We start from the raw sequence: 5,288 nt of genomic DNA on the forward strand, positions 1-5,288 counted from the left end.
GGAAATCTGGACAAATACATGCAAAAAAAAAAATGAAACTAGATCACCACCTTACACCATACACAATGGAATACTATGCAGCTATAAAAAAGAGAGCATGGGGGGACCTGGAAAACAAAATAGATCCAGAGGCATGAAAGCATGGAACAAAGTGATGAATCTCAAGAGAAGGGAGATTGCGGGGGGGGGGGGATTCATCAAAGAATTTATATGCATAATAAGCATTGCACAGACAATAATGTAGTGAATCCCTGGGCTGGGGTGGGAGCTGGGTGGAGGGGAGCAATGAGGAAAAATAAGGAGGGATATTTGTAATACTCTCAACAATAAAAAAAAAATCAGTAGATTTTTGTTGAGAACCCAACATAAAGCTATAGGAAACATTTGTCTATTTATAAATGTCTAGTTTCTAATCTTTCTAAGGATTCAAGAATCTACCATCCTATGGGCCTTAGTAGGAGACAAGTCTCTGACTACCATGACAATGGAGCCCCAAACCAGCTATTTATTTTCACTGACCGCTGGCAGTTAGAAGCTAAAATTATATGGCCTACACTTGCCTGATAAGAGGAGTCTGTAATTTATGTCCAACAGTAAAATCTGGCCCACCATCTGTCTTTATAAATAAATTTTTATTAGAATAAACAACGACCATTCATTATATATTATCTAAGGTTTCTTTCACCCTACAACAGCAGAGTTGAGTAGTTACAACAAAGACTACATGGCCTACAAAGACTGGTGGGGGTGACTAGATGAAGAAGGCAAAGGGATTAGCTAAGGAACATATATGCATACCCCATGGACACAAACAATAATTTGGTAAAGGCCAAGGGAGGGGGAGGCAGGGGTTGGTGGAAGTGGGCAAAAAACGGGGAAAAGGGGGGCACCTGCAATTATGTCAACATTAAAAAAATTTTAAATCTATCCCTTGCCTTATTAATGATTTTGTCAGAAACCTTAATTCTGAAGTTGGCTGCACAAAAAGAAATAATTTAGAGACTTTTTGCAGTGATAGCAGCAAACAATATTCAGAGGCAATGGTACCTCTGGGTGCACCAGGGTATCATGGCCATGACAGCAGTTCACAATTAAGGTTCATTTGGTGGCTTTTGTTTCTGAATGCCTAGACCAGTCTTTTTTAAAAAAAAAAAAAATCCTTTATTGGTTAAGGTATTACATATGTGTCCTTAACCCCCCTTTGCTACTCATTTTTAAACCTGGCTTTCAGGCCTTTCAACTGATTCCATGAGCTACCTGATATCCCTCTAATAAGTTATATATAAATCTACGTAAGTTAACCATAGTCACGTCCTATTAGTTGTAAATCAGCATCTTGAGTGGTTCATAGACCTTGCTTTATTCCTGACTCTGAATCAGATGTTCCTATTCCACTCCTCAGGAATATTTTTCTTGCCATCTAACATAGCTGGAATCTATCAACCTGTATTTTACTAACTGCCCATTTTCTCTCCAGGATGGGAGGTTCTTCAAAGCAGGGACTGAATGTAATTAATCTTGCTGTGGTTCTCAGGAAAATGTGAAAGAATATCAGAATAAATTAACAGATATGAAGATGATCAGAGTCATAAGACCATCATTTCCATCATCAAAATTGCCAAGCTTAATTGAGGCATTATCATGTATAAGAAATCTGCCAAGCACTCCACATGCATTGTGTCATTTAGTCCTTATAACAAACATGGCTTAGAAAATACCTTTTCTCATTTTATAGATAAGGAAATTGTGAAGCATAAAATCAAGGAGCTTATTGTAGGGCACATAGATAGCAGAAAGCCAGGATTCTACAGCTTGTGCTTACAAGCAATGACTACAACAAATTTACCCGAGAATAGACCAAAAAGCCTAAGAACTTTAAAGGTTCCTGACCAATTCCTAGAGAAGGGCAATTAGAGTAAACTTAAGATAATCTTCTAGTCTCTGGATATGAAAAAAGTGATTCCAATGGGATAGAAACATTCAACTATTTGCTGGACATACAAAAAGCCCCCTATTTGGGGTGATATTTCCGTTTACCCTCTCTGTGGAATGGGATTAGTGTTTCTCCCTCTTTTAAAGTCAATGGTTGAAGGTGAACTAAAAGGAGACATCCAGATGGCCCTGTAAGAAGGGAATACCTAGTTCACTGGCCAAAGAGGACATAAATAAAATAGAGGAGAAACTGCAAAATGTTTCATCACTGCTTTAGTGCAAAGGGGTAGGTGCCTATAGAAGCACAGTAAACAATGGCTACCTGAGAACCCTCCAAGGTTCTTAGGATATGATATTGGTGGCCTGGGTGGCTGAGAGAAAACACTATCTGAGAAAAGACAATAGAGACAAGAACACCCCAAGGGGTCCCAGATTGGAGAGGGTGCAGGCTAAGCTGAGGGACAACCCCCAACAGTGCACAGATTTCGTGCACCTGGACTCTAATAAACAAACAAATAAATAAATAAAATAGAAGTATGGGTTGTTAAAAGCTGGTAGATGTGAGATATTGAGGAGGTGCCCTATAACTTTAGAAAATTATTTTATTTCACTTTAGAATATTAAGGAAGACTGTTTTGACACTACAAATTTCAAACAAACTATTTTAAAGTCATTAAAACTTCATTAATTTTAACTGAAACTGAAAGGGTAAAACAACACTCTAATTTCTTGTTATGTGAGGCTAAAGAATACTTGTAAATTTGAAGTTATTGGTCAAAGCTAGGTATTTTAATTAAGGTAAGCACTAAGAAGTTATTTTAAATCAACCTCACAAATTCCTGGCAGCAAAAAAAATAGGTGAGGGGACTTCAAAACATAAAATAATGCCTTCAAAACAGAAACAATAAATGAAAATCAACTTTTTGTTGATAGCTTATATTTCAAACATATTAATCTAGGTATCAAATACAATAAATATGTAGGATACAAATTTGACCAAAGATATATACTTTATATTATACAGTTACTTACACCAACTCAATTAAATGACCAAACTTGTTTTGACAATACCAGAATTTTAGCAGATAATACAGTGCTCCAAAATAATGCTAACTTCGGCATGAAATAATTTCTGGAATTCAGCCCATTAGTATGAACTAATCATCATTACTTGTTCTCACTCCACTTACATTTTTCCAGTGATAGTGATGCTTCTCCCTTCCTCCCCACTTCTTTTTTCCCCATGGAGAGCATTGAAATGAACTTTAGAGTTCCCTGAAAACAGGTGTAATCACTTAGTAAAATAAAAGTGTCACCTACCCTTGGCGGTCCTTGTACATTTTGTTAATTCTTTCCCATTGGAAATCCAGCCATGAGAGAGCTTCCTGGAGCTCTGCCCTTTCTGCGGGTGTGGCACTCTGCAATGCTGCTGTCTTTTTCTTGTCAATGATGCCGATCCGACCTGAGATTTGTTGCAAGTTGTCTTTTATGTTCTGTAATATTGAAAATTTAAAAAAAAAATTAGAGATGAATTGGCTACCTTGGGAAAGAGAAAAAGGAAAACTCTAAAGACCCAGAAGTAACAAATGGTTTTGCAATTCTTAATTATTGACTTTTCAAAGTAATCATCCCTGAAGCCCAGTGGTTTCAACATACCCAAATTCAGTGGGTAATGCATAGTCCTATTGATACAGCTGATCCCTCCCTCCATGTCAAAACCCTGTCTTCATTTGATTTCTATAACCTGCACTCTTCAGGTTTTACTTCCACCCTCTTGTCTCAAGCCTCTCAACATCCTTTGCTGAATCTTCCTCCTCTTATTATTCTCTTAATATTGGAGTGCTCTAGTTGAGTTTGACACTTCTTTCCTTCTCTATTCACACTCCTCTATTTGTTCCCATGACTGTAAATCCCCTTGATATGACAATGACTCCAAAAGTTCTATATCTAGCCCCATCTTCAACTATGAACTCTAGACTCACAAATCCAACTTGGATGTTGTATGAGCATCTCAAACTTAACATGGCCTAACCAAATTCTGCACTCTATCTCTATCCCGTTATCTTCACTTCCCATGGTTTGCTTCATTTCCGTAAATGACATATTTTTTGATGACAGTTTTTCAGGTTGACAACCTTGGAATCATCCTTGAACTTTCTTTTATAAACTCCAGTATTCAAATTGTTGGAAAATCCTGTTGCCTCTACTTCCAGAACATGTCCAGAATTGGTGCACTTCTTTTTTAAAATGTATTTTTGTTGATTTCAGAGAGGAAGAGAGAGGGAGAGAGAGATAGAAATATCAATGATGACATGGACACTGGGGCGGTTGGGGGGCTTGTCCAGGGGGATGGTAGTGGTGGGGGTTTCAAACAGGGAAAAAGGAGACATATGTAATACTTTAAACAATAAAAGAAAAAAAATATTAATATTGATTACTTCTGGGTGATTGGGATTCTAGGTGAGTTTAATTTAAAAAGTATTTGATGAAATATTTATTAATTTTTTTAATATTGAAAAAAAAGAAATATCAATGATGAGAGAGAATCATTGATCAGCTGCCTGCTGCACACCCACAACCTGGGCATGTGCCCCTTGACTGGGATCAAACCTCAGACACTTCATTTCATAGGCGGACGCTCTATCCATCAAGCCCAACCAGGTGGGGGCATTCTACATAATGTTACAACTGGGGACATTCAGGATCTTAATTAATTCTTACAGCTACATGTGTATCAATTATCTCAATACAACTTAAAAATAACTTAAAAGCCGAAACCGGTTTGGCTCAGTGGATAGAGCATCGGCCTGCGGACTAAGGGGTCCCGGGTTCGATTCCGGTCAAGGGCATGTACCTGGGTTGCGGGCACATCCCCAGTAGGAGATGTGCAGGGGGCAGCTGGTCGATGTTTCTCTCTCATCGATGTTTCTGACTCTCTATCTCTCTCCCTTCCTCTCTGTAAGAAATCAATAAAATATATTTAAAAAATAAATAAATAAATGATCCTTCTGCTTTCAGTTGTGCCCATTTCCCAGTTAATTCTCCACACAACAACCAAAGAGATTCTTTTTAAAACATAAATCAGATCATATTACTCCTCCATTCAAAACCCTCCAATGGCTCCTCATCAAACCCATACTCTTTACCATGACCAAAAAAAGAACTCTGTATGACTTAGTTGTACGCTGCCCACAATTCTAATCTTATATTTCCTTCATCTTTTCCAAGATCATAATATTTCAGCCTCATTAGTCTCTTTACACTTCTGGAGTATGCCAAGAATACTCTTGCTTCAAGAAAAGCACTTGCTGTTCCCTCTGCCAAAAATAGTCTTTTCTACAAGAGATCTATATGGC

Source organism: Myotis davidii, unplaced genomic scaffold (genome assembly GCF_000327345.1).
Source record: "Myotis davidii unplaced genomic scaffold, ASM32734v1 scaffold218, whole genome shotgun sequence".
Classification (NCBI taxonomy): Eukaryota; Metazoa; Chordata; class Mammalia; order Chiroptera; family Vespertilionidae; genus Myotis; species Myotis davidii.